At 38.7% G+C, this 19,883-nt stretch overlaps 1 protein-coding gene and 1 pseudogene across 3 annotated transcripts in view; both read left to right on the forward strand.

The window, feature by feature from the left end:
- TEC (tec protein tyrosine kinase) overlaps window positions 1–19,883 on the forward strand; it is a 137,518-nt gene that overhangs the window by 54,305 nt on the left and 63,330 nt on the right. The window lies entirely within an intron of this gene.
- LOC118010549 lies at window positions 11,881–13,193 on the forward strand (annotated as a pseudogene).

Consider the following 19,883-nt stretch of genomic DNA (forward strand, 5'->3'; position numbering starts at 1 on the left):
ATTTATTTATTTATTTATTTATTTATTTATTTATTTATTTATTTATTATGAGCGGGGGGGGTGGGCAGAGGGAGAGAGAGAATCTCAATCAGACTCTGCGCTGAGTGCGGAGCCTGATGTGGGGCTTGATCTTACGACCCTGAGATCATGACCTGAGCTGAAATCAAGAGTCAGATGCTTAATCACCCAAGCACCTGAGAATATTTTTTATTTACTACTTTCAGTTATGATTTTTATTTTTATTTGTCAGAGAGAGAGAGAGAGTGCGCACATGCACAAGCAGGGGGAGAGGCAGGCAGAGGGAGAAGCTGGTTGATGCAGGACTCAATCCCAGGACCCTGGGATCATGACCTGAGCCGAAGGCAGATGCTCAGATGCTTAACTGACTGAGCCACCCAGGCATCCCTCAGTTATGATTTAAAAAAAAAAATTTTCTTCTTGGCAGAAGAAAATTAGCACTAGGCAGGGTTTTTGTCCTGGTTCTGCCACTATCTAATTGGACTTTGTAAAACAAGATTCTTCAACCCATATATCTCTTGACACTCTTAACTCCTCCTTTGTCATTTCTATTTTAACCCAGCATACATCCAATCTTTTACCTAACGCCTTGAATTCTCCTTCCTTTAGTTACAGCCTTATTGTGGTTCCCATCTCCATTCTCTTGATGGATTACTTTTCTATTTGATTCTACTCTTGGTCCTTAATATTTTATTTATGCAGCCATCATGGGGATATTCAAACCCTGTAGCTTTGTATCTTCTGTAGGATCAAAACTCCTTAGCTTGGAATATAAGTTACTTGATACCATTTTTCCTTCTCATCCCTCTTTCCTTCCTCCACCTCCTGCTGTGTCTTCTACCTATAGTCACTCTTTCATATGGTGCCTGTCTTAATATTGTTCAGTCTACTTGGAGTGATATATTCCTCTACCAGCCTGTGAGGATCCATCTGTCCTTCCCACTATATTTTGTACATCAAAAATGTGTTGAGTGCCTAGCAAATACTCAATTTTTCTTTTTTTAAAGATTTTATTTATTTATTTTAGAGAGAGTATGGAGAGAGAACACAAGCAGGGGGAGTGTCAGGCAGAAGGAGAGGGAGAAGCAGGCTTCCTGCTGAGCAGGGAGCCCAATGTGAGACTATCCCAGGACTCTGGGATCATGACCTGAGCTGAAGGCAGACGCTTAACTGACTGAGCCACCCAGGTGCCCAATATTCATCTTTTCTGACTCACCTCAGTGCCTGCCTTCTCTGAAGCTTTTCCTGTATCCTCCCACCAAAGGTAGAATCCGTACCCCACCTCAGCCCCCTGTGCCCTATACATGCTTTTGTTGTTGGCTTGGTTAACCTGCCTTTATTTACATATCTGTGTCCCCCATTACAGTTTAAGCTCTTTGATGCCAGGGCTCGTATCTTTTCCATGTTTGTATTTCCGAGGGTCTAGTGCAGAGCTGAGTACTCAGTACTGGCTGGATGGATCAAAGGAGGGACGGACAAGCTTCAACCGTTAGAAGCAGGCAGGATAGGTGTATCTTAAATGTACGTCATGAACAACCACAAACGTTGTTATACTGCCTCCTATGTAGAAGAGTCAGGATCTGAGCTTCTATAATGCCATAGGTGCTTCCTTGTTTTATTCAAACATCCTTTGTAATGAGATGCTTGGAATTTTAATCCTTTACCCGGGTTAACTGTCAGGATGGTGGAGGCAATCAGTTATAATGACTCATGTTTCTTGAATACCCTGGTCAGCCTCCCACATTTCTGTCTTTTGGGTCATATAGGGTTGTTCTCTTGACCAACCCTGGGAACCTGGAGACTCTTAGTGATAAAGGGATAAGAGCCTGTTAAGGTTCTGAGCTGATGTGATGTTTGTCTTTTAGTTATTTATCTTTAGATTAGGTAGACCTCCCAGTGGGAAGCATAGCTTTACAGGGTCTTTCTAATCACTATCTGAACATGTATAACTTCCAGCACTTTGGATTCTGGGGAGTGGGTGTGGAGTAGAAAAAATAGTTTCTTTTACAGGTCAATTGGAAGCATTTGCATCAGACTTTAGAGATTACCAGGTAGTTCACCATCTTGTAAAAAGTGGAATGGCTCTAAGAGATAGAATAGTGGTTAGTGTACTAGGGTGTGGGTTTTTTTTTTGTGTGTGTGTGGCTTTGAAAATTCTCAACTATATTATCCAATGAAAACTCATTTTCTTATTGGCTATTGAGTTTCCTTGTTTCTGAAATTAGGTTTTATCAGCTCCTTGTCTTGTGTCTCAGTTTCCTTTATTGTGTCTCTTCTCCCCATTTCTTCACTCATATCTGTTTTTCTTATCCTACTGTCCTGGATCTGAATTTCCTCATCATGAATTACATTAAAGCGCCAAGGTGCAGGTCTGAAGTCCTAGGATCTGATTTACCCCTTTAATTTGCCAAATTAATCTATTTTCATATAATAATATTCACTATTTTTTTTTTCTCTAGGAAGTGCAAACCTATTTAAGACAGAAGAGGGGGGGCATACCATTCCTAAAATTTTCTGGCTAACTTTTTATTTTGCCATAGTTTCAACTTACAGAAAAGTTGGAAGAATAGTACAAGGAATTCTCAAGTAACCTTTACTCAGATTCACAAATTTTCTCTAGCTGCCCCCTTTGCTCTGTCATTCTCTTGGTCTCTGTCTTTCTCTTTAATTGCGTGTTGTTTTCTGAACTATTTGAGAGAAAGTTGTAGACATTGCTCCTTTTACCACTAAAAAGGTCTTTGTGTATTGTCTAGGAACAAGGCCATTCTTTTCTATAATCACAGTATGATGATCAATGTCAGGACCGTTAACACTGATACAACACTATTACGGAATCCAGAATCCATGGTCAAATTTCGTTCATTATGCCACTGATGAATTCATGGCTATTTCTCAACCTCCTCCCCTTACCCAAGTCTGGGATCTAATCCTGGGTTACATACTGCATTTGGTTGGTCAAGACATAAAGTTTTTAAATGTCCATGGTACAAGGAGGAGAAATGTATAGAAGAGATGCTGTTTTTTGTTACATACCATAAAATGCCAACTATCTTATGAATATTTGGTGATTGTGTGTGAATGTCCACAAACATGAAGTCAGATTTAAAAACCATTATAGTCTGTTCTCGTTCTCCTCATTCTCATGGTCATCATTAGGAGTTGAATATCCCCCTCCTGCCAAAGAAACTATTTTAGCATGGTCTGCTACGATGAGTAAAAATCACTTATTCCGGTTTCCGTATCCTCCTCCCACCTTCAGTTTTAAGTTTTTATTCTTCTGTATTAAAACAGTTGTTAGGCACATAAAGCATATTATGAAGAACAGTACAGTATCAGTAATTACTGGTAAATGAAGAGGGAGTTTAATCAAAGGTTTGGTCCTCATGCTACTTAAAAGTGAAATAATAAAAATAGTTTAGATCTTGCAAAACACTCCTGGATCTGGCTATGGTAGCTGTTTTTATTCATTGATTATTTGTATTATGATGAGACAAAGAGTATAAGGAAAACCTACTGGCATTACCAGTTTATTTTATTTGTAGACTTAGCTCTCAGCGGGGTGCCTGGGTAGCTCAGTTGGTTAAGTGTCTGACTCTTGGTTTCGGCTCAGGTTATGATCTTAAGGCCACGGGATCGGGCTCCACTCCGGCTCAGTGCAGCGTCTGCTGGAGGTTCTCTCTCTCCCTCTCCTTCTGCCCCTCCCCGGCCATGCATGCTCTCTCTCTCTCTTTAAAATAAATCTTAAAAAAAGACTTAGCTCTCAGCAATTTTTAGTGATATCAAAAAGTCAAATTTCCCTCAAAGTTTTATTTAGCAGTTTTTCCACTGAATATATTCAGAAGTCTGTGCCATAGATACTGAAGGCAGTTAAGACCAGTTCCCAGAATGTTTGGAAATGGCATCACTGTTGAAATAAACATAGTGTTTCTCCTTACTTTTGTTTTCCCACCTGTCTATCTTGAAAGCAATTTCTCTTAATTGGAAATGTGTGAAACTTGTGGCAGTTTTTGAAAAAAACTATGTTTGGCATCATGATTTTTGTAACATGTGAGTTTTATTTTTCTCTGTTGCATCACGACCTACTGGGTTACGAATTCTTAGAATTCTTTGAAGCTACTTCTGTAATTAGTAGTTTCTCGTAAGTGTTTGTTGGTGAAGATAGGTATGATAGCACTTATCCTGAGGGACACTTAAAGAGACCAAATTATATGTGTGGAGGAAGCTTTGGTGGCAAAAGTGTAGATTCTATAGATTTTAGGGGGTGGTGGAGGTTGGGGAAGGGTTGGAGACCTCCACTTGGCCAAGGGTTGGAGTATGAGCAATGTTGGGCAGGGAGTGCCCATTCCATACAGTGGGAGCAGCATGTGCAAAGGCCCTGGGGGTATAAGGGAATTTGGTGTGTTTGTGGAGCTGTTCTGTTCTAGAACTATATAGATTTCTGTAACTGACAATTGCCCATACATACAAGGGGATAATTAATTTGTTAGTAATAAAGAAGAATTATATAATTTTATTTTATTTTTTTAGAGTTATACCATTTTAGAGCTTGAAGGTATTATAAAGAATGACCCCCAAGTTTTTCACTTGTGGGAACTGAGGGTAAGGAGATAATCGCTTGAGTTCAGTCAGTAAGCTGATTGCTAAACCTGGACTTAAACTCAGATCTGAATGTTCCTGAGTTAGCCTCTGATTGTACTGCCTTAATTCTGGGAAGGATGTGTTTGGGTTGCTCAAGTAGGTGAGAGCACTTACACAGCTGGTACAATATGGTGATTCATAGAATAGACACCATGTAGTGACTATTTGGGCACCTTTGCTTAAAAACACTGATCACTTCTCTGCCTGTGCAGCTTTGCTCTTGTTGCATGTAATAGTTTCCTTCCTTTTATCTCTACTTCTCCCCTCCCTCCACATATCAGTGATAAGTGTCTTGCCCTTTTAAAATTACTGTTAAATTTATTTGTATTTTTATTATTATAGTCCTTTTTTTTTTCTCATGAACTACGTAATTATCTCCTTGAGGGCAAAGTTTGTTGCCTCATAATTGAAACGTATCACACAATGCCTTGCACCCATTAGGTTCTCAAAAAAGTTTTTGTTGGCAATAATTATGATGGTGGTGGTCAGTTAGTGTTTTGGGGAAGCAGAAAGATCTTTAGAGACATTGTGATAGTTACTTCTCATGCCATTTTGTTTTTTTTTTTTTAAAGGAGATGCATTATTAAGTTTAGAAACAAAACTGCATTCTTATTTGATATTTATTAGTGTTATCCTCTGCCCCCAAACTAAAATGTGGACATTATTTGAAACAACTAGAGCCTGAACTGTCAGAAGAAATCACACAGCAATCTGAGAAAGTGAAACTGCACGTCGAGTTGTTTCTGGGTTGTTTAGGACATGCTGTCTTAGCCATTGGTTGATGCTGATCAGGTGCACGTAGAGAATTATCTGCAGAAAGGAGCTTAGAAACACCTGTGTTATCCAGCAGGTGATTCCGACTATTAGGAGAACTCCTCCCATTATTGGCCTTTAGGTTTTGTGAACACACTGTACTTCTGAGATAAAATACTGAAGTTTGCTGATTACTACTTCAGATGATTAAAAACACTCTTATAGTCTTATTACTAAAGCTCATTTACCTTTTTAATCTTTAATCAGAGAATTGTCTGTAATACTTGCATGATTCCACATTACTAAACACCTAAAATGAAAAATTGCACCAAATATAGTTGTTTATTAATAAAATTCAATGAGTAAGTAAAGAGACTTAAATGAAATCTCTAGTAATTTTTAATAGATTGTCGGAAGGGAATTCCCCCTTGCCCCAATTATCCTGTTTATGAGAAAACTTTTTTCCATTCTATCTTTATTCCACGTAACCACATAGATATAGCTAGTCCTTAATTTTACTTGCCACAGCAAAAAAGGAACATGGATAGGTATAATTCCCTGCTCATGAGATTGTAACCAGAATTTTTCTCATTTTAGAGGAATATGTAAATTACATATAGAATTGTATATTTATAAATTATATATAGAATTATATAAGTTATAGAATTTCTAAATCATAAAAAATTATAGATTTATTAAATATATATTAATATGTTATTTATATATTTCCTGGCAGAAGAGAGGCCATAAGTCCATAAATTTTTATTTGTTATGTGGCACTCACATCTCTTGTTTTAGTTTATTCAATATTTGTACCACTAAGGCTTACTGAGTATGTATACTATGCTAGAGATGGAGGAATTAAAAGATGCATGATTCTGGCTTTAAGCTTACAGTCTGGTTAAACTGTAGTTTTACTTTTATGGGTTCATGATGACAGACTTTCTTTTTTTTTTTAAAGATTTTATTTATTTATTTGAAAGAGAGAGACACAGTGAAAGAGGGAACACAAGCAGGGGGAGAGGGAGAGGGAGAAGCAGGCTCCCTGCAGAGCAGGGAGCCCAATGCGGGGCTCGATCCCAGGACCCTGGGATCATGACCTGAGCCGAAGGCAGACGCTTAACTGACTGAGCCATCCAGGTGCCCCAGTGACAGATTTCTATGCTGCATCTACTCTACAGTGGAGCTGGAGTTCTCTCCCTTGTGCTCCACTGTTGTATGCCCTCCTCGCCTGTGACTCTTGAACTTGACTTGCCCTTGGGTTTCCACTTGTAAATGGGGTGGTTGCACATACAGGATTTCAAGATTTCCTTCTGTTCTTCAATTTTACTTAGTTTAGATTTCATGAAAGTACAAGGGTTTTGCATGCATACTTGCAATGCTCCTTTCTCTGTAGTATCTCCGTCAAGTGTATCTGAGATAACCAACACATTTATCCACTATTTATTTTATAAGTGAGGAAACTGGGGGACAAAGTTAGGTCGCCTTCTCTGAATTGACATCCCATTTGACTAGGTGAACCAAGATGTCTTATCTTTCTGGCTAATGTACTATCTGTTAAACCGCATTGTGCTACTGACAGCAAAGGGGGACTTCCTTAAGGGTAACTCTACTGACCACCTGTATACATTGTTTCCTTCCTCCTTCCCTGCTTTGGCTTTATGTATCAGACCTCGGAAAGGGAGTTCTTTTAACATTGTTGGTTTGTGTTTCTTTTTTCCTCACTGGCCCCGTGGGAGGTGGTCCTACCGGTGCAAGTAAATTTGAGTTTGTGGAAGAGAGACCTGCGGGAAGAACATATTTCTGGGAGTCGTTATATTAAAGAGGTTAAAAACGGTTATACTTAGATGGTAACACTTAAGGACTTCAAAGTGGGTTTGGTAAAATAGTTCATTTCAGAAATACTTGAAATTGTTCTTCACAGAAAAAACTCACAAGTAATTCAATTCAGCATGAATTTATTCACGTTCATAGTCAATCCCAACAGGGGAGACCAGTGTCACAGCTGAAAAGGACACCCTATAAAGCTGCTATAATATTAAGTTTGTTTTTTAACATTTTTTACAAGAATAAAGTAAATAGATTTTTAGGTTAATTCAGCCTGACTAGGATTGATTATAGTACATCATCAAAAGAAATGGTAGAGATTTGAATTTTCTTAGAAAAAGAGGAGTAGCTTTACGCTAAAGATCCAATATATAATTCAGATTTTTTAAAAACAGGGCCATTCCTTTATTTTCAGATGTCACAATCACTTTCTAAGGATAGAGGTTGTGACTGAAATATCTGCTGGAAACAAAACCAACATCCACTGGATGAAATAGTGTGTTTTCTGAGGTTCTGGAATCAGTTATCAGCAATTTTCTGTTCCCTCTTAATTATAGGGAACTTCAGTCATGGCCTACAGCCCATTTCCAAATTAATAGAATTTTTGTGCATTCAAGAGTGAGAGATTAAGACTATGGACTCTGGAACCAGATTACCTGGGTTCAATGTATTACTTTTTAGCTGCATGACTTTGGACAATTTACCTAACCTCTACGCCTCATTTTCCTCATTTTCAAACTGGGGAGAAAGTAGTACGTCCCTCACAGGTTTTGATGAGGAGTGAATGGATCACTGTATGTGAAGTGGTCAGAATAGCTCCTTGCATACAGTAAGTGCCATATGATCACCAGTGGTTGCTGTAATAGCTGTACACAGGAGGTACGTTGCATGGTCACCCACTTTTGTCCTTTTTTGTGTTTCAGGGTTTTTGCTCTTGCATCTGGCTTTTCCCAGATCTAGACATTGTTGCAATAAGCATAGCTGTGTCATTCTCCTAGTATCGCAGGGGATCCATCCTCTGTTGCTTGCAGTCAGTTGCATTCTGGGGTTGTGGTAACTGGCGGAAATGTGTACCTCAGAGTAGGGCAGTTTCACGTTCCTGGCATCTCTGAGCCGGTGCTGTTAGAACTCTCATTGGGGATCCTCTGCTGTGAATGTTTTCCTCTGACATTTGTCTGTGGGGCACGTGGCAGGGTACTGGTTGTGGGAAATGGGCTGTTCCATCAGTCTGGCATTCTCATACACGAGAGGTGGATCTACTATGAAGTGAAAGAATAGTAAGCATTAGAGACTTAATTCCAGAGCCCTTTCTCAGGTTCCTGGAAGGACCCTCACGGTTTTGTGTTTCTAATTTTGCACTTAAAAAAAAAAGTCTTCTTCTTAAAGTGTATAAGCTGCAGGCCATTCAAAACCTGGATCTCTTTCTGTGGAGCACAGAAGACTTGATTTGTTCTAATATCTGACAATATCTATAAATTCTGCCAGAGAGATACACACAGGCATCTCTGCTGTACAATAGCTAAGAAACAAGCACATTTCTAATTGGCTTATGTTCTTAAAAGTCGTCCTTTCAAGAGCAGAGTGATATATGTCTACTTCTGTTGTATTTCTCTTTAATACTTGTTTTTAAAAGTACCATACTTTTCATGTTAAACGAATTCCCGAGTGTTTTATGGTTAGAGTTACTCTTGTGAATAGGTTTTCATAGTATGTTTGTTTTAATTAGGTATTGTTAATATATAATCATGCTCTTGATCTTTATAAATCTATTGTGTAACCGACCAGTATACTAGGCTATTTCTAAATATGACATAGAGGCACAACTTTCTCTTATCAACTTTGCTATAAAAGGGTTGTTTTCTGTTAAATTTAATTCAAATAATGAGAAGAAAACAATTTTTATTTATTTATTTATTTTTTAAAAGATTTTATTTATTTGACAGAGAGAGACACAGCGAGAGAGGGAACACAAGCAGGGGGAGTGGGGGAGGGAGAAACAGGCCTCCCGCCAAGCAGGGAGCCCGATGCAGGGCTCGATCCCAGCTTGGGATCATGACCTGAGCTGAAGGCAGATGCTTAACGACTGAGCCACCCAGGCGCCCCAGAAGAAAACAATTTTTAAAAAGTTAACAAAAATAAAAGCATTTTATTTTATTATTTTTTTTTAAAGATTTTTTTTTTAAATTTATTTTTTAGAGAGCGAGCGAGAGAGGAACAGCATGAGAGGGGAGAGGGTCAGAGGGAGAAGCAGGCTTCCCGCTGAGCCGGGAGCCCGATGTGGGACTTGATCCCAGGACCCTGGGATCATGACCTGAGCCGAAGGCAGACGCTTAACCATCTGAGCCACCCAGGCACCCAAATAAAAGCATTTTAAATTCAAAGTAGGAATATACAAAAGAGTGGGGTTAAATATTTCTTTGCTGAGCAAGTTATGAACTGTGTGCTGGAGGGAAGTATTCATGGGGGATGGTAGAAGAACATACATAACCAGTAACAGTGAACCTTCTGAATCGACTGAAATATAAAATTTAAAAGCAGAGAAATCTAGATTTGTAATTTATAGTCACTACCAATTGGTGGGATAATAAGGTTCAAACCCAGGCCATTTGACTTGGAAGTTCCCTAGACACCTCTACCTTACTTTTCTAGCCGGAAAAAAAAAAAAATTTCTTTTTACTTGAATCAATTAATTTAACAAAAATATTTTAAGTGCCTATTTTGTGGCAGATACTGTTCTAGGCTCTGAGGACACAAAAAAGTATATAAAGCAAATGTCCTGTTCTCATGGACTTATATTTTAGAGGAGAAAGACAGCATACAGATAAGCCAATACACATCTCCCACCTTGATGAAAAGCAAAGCAGGATGGGAGGGGTGAGGCCTTGCATGCTTGTTTGTTTTTTTGGTTTGTCTGCTTGCTTTTAGGGGTTTTTTTGGTGGGTGGTGGGGGTGGGGAATGGAGATCTTAAGAAGAACGAGGCAGGCCATCTGGAAACCTTGGGCGAGGGGAAGCCAGGAATGCAAGGCCTCAAGAGGGGCAGCAGGTGCTTCCTTATCAAGGAACAGCAGAGAGGCCCATGGGCCGAAATGGAAGGGGGAAGGGCTGGAGTGGGGTATGGTTGGGGGACGAGGCCAGAGACCTGGGCAAGATCACGCATGGATGGCTTTGTGGGCCATGGAAAAGACTTTCGATTTTTTTTTTTTTTTAATGTGATAGGAAGATTTTAGTGGGTTATAAGTGGGCAGTCACAAAATTTGGCTTTTGCACATCAAGACACTGGGGCACAGTGGAACATGAAATGGCAGGGAGAAGGTTGAAAGTTCAGTTTTGGCTCTGCTAACCAGTTTGACCTTGGGGAGGTCATTAATCCAGTCAGTGCCCCCGTTTCTACCTAAAAGGAGGAAATTGGATTTATATGAATAATTCACCAGAATCTTTTTCATGGCCACATATGATTCTTAGATCTTAAAATAGTTATTAAATGTCCACATATATTGGCAGTGGTTGTTGGCTGTAGGGAATAGGAGACCCTCCCCTCCTTGCTTTCTGCTCAAACTTTGGAACTTCCCTGTTCTCAGCCCTGAGCCTCACCCCTGCCTCTGAGCAGCCATGTTCTGGTGTGTGGATAGTGGTGTTTCACTGCTTTTTCAACCTGCATTTCTTTGATTACTATAGAGGATGAGCAAGTCTGCATATTTTCAGTGTCCATTGGCATTTACTCCCTGTTGAAGTGCCCATTTAGATATTTTTCCTCCTTTTTTCAAAAAAATATTTTATTTATTTGTCAGAGAGAGATTGAGAGCCGGAGCGGGGGGAGCAGCAGAGGGAGAAGCAGGCTCCCTGCCAAGCAAGGAACCTGATGTGGAACTCGATCCCAGGACCCTGGGATCATGACCGACTTAACCGACTGAACCACCCAGGCATCCCCCTCCTTTTCTCAATTAGGTTTTTTACCCTTTCTTGTTTATTTTTAAAAGCTATAACATAGCCTGGGTGGCTCAGTCGGTTAATGGTCTGCTTTCGGCTCAGGTCATGATCCTGGGGTCCTGGGATTGAGCCCCACATTGGGCTCCCTGCTCTCTCTCCCACTCCCCCTGCTTGTGTTCCCTCTCTCGCTGTGTCTCTCTCTGTCAAATAAATAAATAAAATCTTAAAAAAAAAAAAAAGATATAACATATGTGTTCTGAATCAAACTCCTTGTTCATATATGCTTTGCAGATACTTGTTTGTACTTTGTGGCTTGTTTTTTAATTCTCCTAATGCTTTTTGTTTGTTTGTTTATTGTGGTAAAATACAGATAAAACTTACCATTGTAACCATGTTATTTTATTTATTTTATTTTTTAAAAGATTTTATTTATTTATTTGACAGAGAGAGAGACAGCGAGAGAGGGAACACGAGCAGGGGGAGTGGGTGAGGGAGAAGCAGGCTTCCCACTGAGCAGGGAGCCCGATGCGGGGCTCGATCCCAGGACCCTGGGATGATGACCTGAGCCGAAGGCAGACGCTTAACGACTGAGCCACCCAGGCGCCCCCCATTGTAACCATTTTAAACTGTACAGTTCAGTGGCAGTAAGTGCAGTGATCATGTTGTGCTATAATCACCACTCTCTAGTTCCAAAGCTTTTCCTCACCCCAAACAGAAACCTTGAGAAAGTCCTGTGTGCACATTGAGAAGAATGTGTATTCTGGTGCTTTTGGATGGAATGTTCTGTAAATATCTGTTAAGTCCGGGATGCCTGGGTGGCTGAGTCAGTTAAGCATCTCCTTCGGCTCAGGTCATCATCCCGGGGTCTGGGAGCCTGCTTCTCCCTCTGCCTGCCGCTCCCCCTGCTTGTGCTCTCTCTCTCTCTCTTTTTCTTTCTCTCTCTGACAAATTAAAAAAAAAATCTGTTAAGTTCATCTGGGCTAACGTGTCATTTAAGGCTGATATTTGCTTATTGATTTTCTGTCTGGATGCTCTATTCATTGATGCAAGTGGGGGTATTAAAGACCCCTAGTATTACTGTGTTTCTGTTTATTTCTACCTTTAAGTCTGTTAATATTTGCTTTATATATTTAGGTGCTCCTATGTTGGGTGCATGAATATTTACAAATGTTATTCCTCTTGTTGGAATGACCCCTTTATTATTATGTAATGCCATTCTTTGATTCTTATTACAATCTTTGTTTTAAAGTCTATTTTTTCTGAAGTAAGTATAGCTACCCTAACATTCCTTTGGTTTCCATTTGCATGTAACATCTTTTTCCATCCCTTCACTTTCAGTCTGTTTGTGTCTTTACATCTAGAATGAGTCTCTTGGCCCCAGTCACTGAACCACTTCTGAGGACTCAGTGGTCTCTCCTTTAAGTCCCCTTGCTTCCTGATGCTCCTTTCCCCGTGCCTACCTTCTCCCACCACTGCCTTCTGCAGGCCATTTCCACCCAGGAAAAGGAATCGTATCTTATGTCTGCTGTCGGGAACCTCCACTCTTTCAACCCATTTGCTGATGCAAGTAAGGGTAATGATCTGCTTCCTGCTGGCACTGAGGATTATATCCATATAAGAATCAACAGAGAACCAGCAGGAAGACCCTTACTGCTGTCCAACAGATTGCTGATGATTATGATAAAAAGAAGCTGTGAAGGCGTTTAAGAAGAAATTTGTTTGTAATGGTACTGTAATTGTATATCCAGAGTATGGAGAAGTAATTCAGCTACAGGGTGACCAGTGCAAGAACATATGCCAATTCAGAGAGATTGGACTGGCTGAGGATGACCAGCTAGAGGTTCATGGTTTTAAGTGCTTTTGGCTCACTGAAGCTTAAGTGAGGATTTCCTTGAAATAAGTAGAATTTCCCTTCTGTCTCTTGTTACAAGTTTAAAAACCTCACAGCTTGTATGATGTAACCATTTGGGATCTGCTTTTAATTGGACTAGTGTAACTCCTTCATGCAATAAACTGAAAAGAGCCAAAAGAAAAAAAAATGTCTCTTATAGGCAGCATATAGGTAGGTCTTGTTTTTTTTTTTTAATACATATAGCCACTCAGTGTCTTTTGATTGGAGAATTTAGTTCATTTACATTTGAAGTAATTATTGATAGGTATGTATTTATTGCCATTTTATTAATTGTTTTCTGGCTGTTTTTGTAGTTCCTTTTCTGTTCCCTTTTTTTCTCTCATTCTCTGTCATTTGATGACTTTCTTTAATGGTATATTTATGTTCCTTTGTCTCTATCTTTTTTGTATTTACTATAGGTTTTTGCATTGTGATTATCATGAGATGTACATATAACAACTTATATATTTTAAGTTGATAACAACTTAAGTTTGATCACATTCTAAAACTCTACATTTTTAGTCTTCCCCCATGCTTTATGTTTTTTTTTTTTTTTTTTTTTTTTGCGAGAGAGAGAATGAGAGACAGCGTGAGAGAGAGGAGGGTCAGAGGGAGAAGCAGACTCTCTGCTGAGCAGGGAGCCCGATGTGGGACTCGATCCTGGGACTCCAGGATCATGACCTGAGCCGAAGGCAGTCGCTTAACCAACTGAGCCACCCAGGTGCCCCCCATGCTTTATGTTTTTGATGTCACATTTTACTCTTTTAATCTTATGTATCTCTTACTAATAATTGTAATCATACTTATTTTTACTACTCTTGTCTTTTACTCTTCATACTACATTTGTAAGTGATTAACCCACTACGTTTACTGTATATTTACCTTTCCAGTGAGATTTATTCTTTCATGTTTTCTTGTTCCTAATTAGTACCCTTTCTTTTCCATTCAAAGGTGTTCCTTTAATATTTCTTTTTTTTTTTTTGAAGATTTTATTTATTTATTTGAGAGAGAGAGAGCATGAGAGAGGGGAGGTCAGAGGGAGAAGCAGACTCCCTGCTGAGCAGGGAGCTTGATGCGGGACTCGATCCTGGGACTCCAGAATCATGACCTGATCCGAAGGCAGTCACTTAACCAACTGAGCCACCCAGGTGCCCACCTTTAACATTTCTTGTAAGGCCATGGGGCACCTGGGTGGCTTAGTCGGTTGACCAGCTTGATTTCACCTCTTGATTTCACCTCAGATCGTGGTATCAGGTTCCTGGGATCAAGCCCCATGTTGGGGTGCGCACTCAATGGGGAGTCTGCTTGGGATTCTCTCTCTCCCTCTTCCTCTACCCCTCCCCCTGCTCTCTCTTTCTCTCAAATAAATAATTAAATGTTAAAAAAAAACCCCACATTTCTTGTAAGGCCTGTTTAGTGGTGATGAACTTGTTTGGCTTTTCTTATGTGAAAAACTCTATCTCTCCTTTAATTCTGAATAACTTTGTTGGGTAGTATATTCTTGGTTGGACATTTTTTTCTTTCAGCTCTCTGATTTTATTGTGCCACTCTCTTATGGACTGTAAAGTTTCTGCTGAAAAATCTGATAGTCTCATTGGACTTCCCTTGTATTTTTTTTTTCTTGCTGCTTTTAGATTCTTTCCTTGTCTTTAACTTTTGATATTTTAATTATAATGTATCTTGGTTTGGGTCTCTTTGGGTACATCTTATTGAACTCTAGTCTTCCTGGCTCTCGATACCTGTTTCACTTCCCATTCAGCCATTATTTCTTTAAATAAGATTCTGCCCCTTTCTCTCTCTCTTCTCCTTCTGGGATCCCTATAATGTGAATGTTAGTCTGCTTGATATTGTTCCATAAGTCCCTTGAGCTATCTTCACTTTATTTAAATTCTTTTTTCTTTTGGCTGCTCTGATAGGGTGACTTCTACTGCCTTGTCTGAGTTCACTAATGTTTTCTTCTGCTTCATCTAGTCTGCTGTTGAACCCCTCTAGTGCATTTCTCAGTTCAGTTATTGTATTCTTCAGCTCTATGACTTCCACTTGATATTTTTGTATATTTCTTTTTTTTTTTAAGATTTTTATTTTTTTATTTTTTGACAGAGAGAGCGAGACAGCGAGAGAGGAAAGACAAGCAGGGGAGTGGGAGAGGGAGAAGCAGGTTTCCCTGCTGAGCAAGGAACCTGATGTGGGGCTTGATCCCAGGACTCTGGGATCATGACCTGAGCCAAAGGCAGACGCTAAATGGCTGAGCCACCCAGGCGCCCCTTTTTGTATATTTCTTATCTCTTTGTTGAAGTTCTCACTGGGTTCATCCATTCTTCTCCCAGCTCAGTGGGCATCTTTATAACCATTACTTTGAATTCTTTATCAGGTAAATTACTTATCTCTATTTTATTAAGGCTTTTTTTTTAGGTTTTATCTTATTCTTTAACTGGGAACATATTCCTCTGTTTCTTTATTTTTCTTGACTCTCTGTTTTGGTTTCTATGCAGTAGGTGAAACACCACCTTTCCCAGGTCTAAAGGAGTGGTCTCATGTAGGACATGCACTTTGTCATTCAACCTTGCCCTAGATCTTGTTTGTGCTTGCCCAAGCAGCCTATTATATTTTTAATAGCTCCCAGTAGTTGAGGGTGTGCCAAGACCTGTCACTATCCCACAGGGGAAGAGGATCTCAGCACCTAGATTTAGGCTGATTGGAAGCCAGACCCATAGACAATAGCTTTTAAAAGTATGCAAATATACACAGTCCTATTGGACCACGAGCATAAGCCCCACTGGCCGCCAGAGACAGGCTATCTGGAGGTGTCCTTTGGGCAGCAGTTGCAAAAATGGGGGCTCCACATGAGTATGTAATTTATTTTCTTGGAGAAGTTTTTTTCTGGGATAGATCATGTGGTAGAAACAAGTCTAAATAAATTTAAGAGAATTAAAATCATATCAAGCATCTTTTCTGATCACAGTGGTATGAAAGTAGTAATCAGTTATGTGAAGAAAACTGGAAAATTCACAAATATTAGGAGATTAAACAACATGCTACTGATCTACCAATGGGTCAAACAAGAAATCAAAAGAGAAATAAAAAAATACATTTAGGCAAATGAAAATAAAAATATAACATACCAAAATTTATGGAATGCAACAAAAAAAGTTCTGAGAAGGGAATACATAGTGATAAATGCATACCTCAAGAAGCCAGAAAGGTCTAAAATAAACAGCCTAACTTTATACCTCAAGGAACTAAAAAAAGAAGAACAAATGAAGCCCAAAGTTAGAAGAAGGAAGGAAGTAACAAAGATTAGAGCAGAAGTAAAGGAAATAGGGACTAAACAAGCAAAAAAAAAAAAAAAAAAAAGATCAGTGAAGTTAAGAGCTGGTTCTTTGAAAACATAAAATCAACAAAATGAGAAAGAAAAGGGCTGTTAATAACTGACACCACAGAAATACAGAGGATCATAAGAAACTACTGTGAACCATTATATACCACCAAACTGAACAACTTAGAAGAAATTAATAAATTCCTAGAAACATACCCCCTACCAAGACTGAATCATGATGAAATAGAAAATCTGAACAGACCAATTACTAGCAAGGAGATTGAATCAGTAGTCAAAAACTTGTCAACAAACAAAAGCCCAGGACAAGTTGGCTTTACTGATGAATTTTACCAAATAGTCGAAGAAGAATTAATGCCAACCCTTCTCAAACTCTTCCAAGAAATAGAAGAGAAAGGAATTCTTCCAAACTCATTTTATGAGGCTGCATTACCCTGATATCAAAACCAGACAAGAATGTCACAAGAAAAGGGCGCATGGGTGGCTCAGTCAGTTAAGCGGCTGCCTTCAGCTCAGGTCATGATCCCAGGGTCCTGAGATTGAGCCTCGCGTCGGGCTCCTTGCTTGGCAGGGAGACTGCTTCTCCCCTGCCTGCTATTCCCTCTGCTTGTGCTTGCTTTCTCTCTCTCTGTCAAATAAATAAATAAAATCTTTAAAAAAAAAAAAAAAAGAATGTCAGAAGAAAAGAAAATTACAGGGCAATATCCCTTATGAACATAGATGTAAAAATCCTCAACAAAGTATCAGTGCACTGAATTTAACAATATGTTAAAAGTATTATATGCCGTGATCAAGTGGAATGTATTCCAGGGATTCAAAGATGGTTCAACATCTGCAAGTCAGTTGATGTGATATGCTACATTAACAAAATGATGGATAAAAATCATATAATCATCTCAATAGATGCAGAAAAAGAATTTGACAAAATTCAAATTCCATTTATGATATAAACTCTCAACAGGGGTGCCTGGGTGGCTCAGTTGGGTAAGCATCTGCCTTCAGCTCAAGTCATGATCTCAGGATCCTGGGATCAAGCCCCACATCGGGGTCCCTGCCCAGCGGGGTGTCTGCTTCTCCCTCTCCCTCTGTCCCTCCCCACGTTCATGCTCTCTCTCTCAAATAAATAAATAAAATCTTAAAAAAAACCTCAACAAAGCAGATATAGGGGGAGCATATCTCAACATAATAAAGGCCATATATGACAAGCTCACAGCTAACATCATACTTGGTAGTGAAAAGCTAAAAGCTTTTCATCTAATATCAGGAACAAGGCAAGGATGTCCACTCTCACCAGTATTACTCAACATAGTATTGGAAGTCCTAGCCAGAACAATTAGGCAAGAAAAATAAATAAAAGACATGCAAATTGGAAAGGAAGAAGTAAGACTATCACTATTAGCAGATGACATGACATTATATACAAAAGAACTCATGAAAAAACTGTTAGAACTAATAAATGAATTTAGTAAAGTTGTAGGACACAAAATCAATACAAAAAAATCTGTTGCATTTCTATACATTAATAAAAAACTATCAGACATTAAGAAAATAATCCCATTTAAATTACATCAAAAGGAATAAAATTCCTAGGAATCAATTTCACCTGTTTCCTGAAAACTACAAGACATTAATGGAAGAAATTGAAGAAGACAAATAAATGGAAAGATATTCCATGATCCTGAATTGGAGGAATTAATATTGTTAAAATGTCTATACTGCCCAAAGTGATTTACAGATTCAGTGCAATTCCAATCAAAATTCCAATGGCATTCTTCACAGAAATGGAACAATCCTAAAATTTGTATGGAAACACAAAAGACTCCAAATAGCTAAAGCAATCTTCAGAAAGAAGAACAAAGCTGGAGGTATGACACTCCCTGATTCCAAACTATGTTACAAAGCTATAGTAATCAAAACAGTATGGTACAGGCATTAAAAACAGACATATAAATTAATAGAGCAGAATAGGAGCCCCCAAATAAACCTATGCATATATGATCAGTTAATTGTTGAAAAGGAGCCAAGAATACACACTGGGCAAAGGACAGTCTCTCTAATAAATGGTGTTTGGAAAACTGGACAACCACATGCAACAGAATGAGATTGGACCACTTTCTTACAGCATACACAAAAATTTATTCAAAATGGGTAAAGGACTTGAACATAAGACCTGAAACCATGAAAATCCTAGAAGAAGACATAGGTGGTAATCCTTGATATAGTCTTGGAGATGATTTTTTGGTTATGACACCACAGGTAAAGGAAAGTAAACCAAAAATAAACAAAGGGGACTACATCAAACTAAAAAAATTTCTGCACATCAAAGGAAACCATCAACAAAATGAAAAGGCAACCTACTGAATGGGAGAAAATATTTGCAAATCATATATATGATAAGGGGTTAATATCCAAAATATATAAAGAATTCATACAAGTCAAGAGCAAAAAAATCCCATCTGATTAAAAAATGGACAGAAGATCTTAATACATATTTTTCCAAAGTAGACATACAGATGGCCAACAGGTACATGAAAAGATGCTTAACATCACTATCAGGGAAATCACAATGAGCTATCACTTCACACCTGTTAGAATGGCTGTTGTCAAAGGCACAAGAAATAACAGGTGTTGGTGAGATGTGAAGTGGGAACTCTTGTGCTTTGTTGGTGGGAATGTGAATTGGTGCAGACACTATGGAAAACAATATGGAAGTTCCTTAAAAAATTATAAATAGAACTACCATATGATCCAGCAATTCCAGGGTATTTATCTGAAGAAAAAAAAGAACACTAACTCAAAAAGGTATATGCACCCCCATGTTCATTGCAGCATTGTTTACAATAGCCAAGATAAGGAGACAACCTAAGTATTCATTGATGGGTGAATGGATAAAGAGGAGGTGGTATACATACATACATAGCCATAAAAAAGAATGAAATCTTGCCATTTGCAACAACATGGATGGACCTCAAGGGCATTGTACTAAGTGAAATAAATCAGTCAGAGCAATACAAATATTGTATGAGTTCTCTTATATGTGGAATCTAAAAAATAAAACCAAAAACCCAACAGTGACAAGAAAACCAAGCTATGGATATAGAGAACAGATCGGTGGTTGCCCAAGGTGGGGGTTGGGGGTAAGAGAAATGGTGAAGGAGGGCAGGGGATTATATTTAAAATAGTTTAAAAATAAAGTGATCGGGAGCAAAAAAAAGTTACAACAAAACTTAGAATTCACAGTTTCTCTTATTTTACATAAAAAATTCATTAAAGCATCTTTTGAAAGTAAAAATGAGCTGCTTCCCATATATTCTGTGATGATCCATTGGTTCCTAAATTGCAATAAAAATTGCATCTCCTTTATAGGGACACCTGCACATCACTAGAAGTATTTTTTGTTCTGTTTGTTTTTATTTAGAAAGAGGTTTAATTAGATTCTTTGCTAATAGTTTTTAGTCCCTAAATTTAAATTACTAAGCTCTAGACATAACATT

The sequence above is a fragment of the Mirounga leonina genome, unplaced genomic scaffold, assembly GCF_011800145.1.
Source record: "Mirounga leonina isolate KUSES-001 unplaced genomic scaffold, KU_Mleo_1.0 Mir_129, whole genome shotgun sequence".
In the NCBI taxonomy this organism is placed as follows: domain Eukaryota; kingdom Metazoa; phylum Chordata; class Mammalia; order Carnivora; family Phocidae; genus Mirounga; species Mirounga leonina.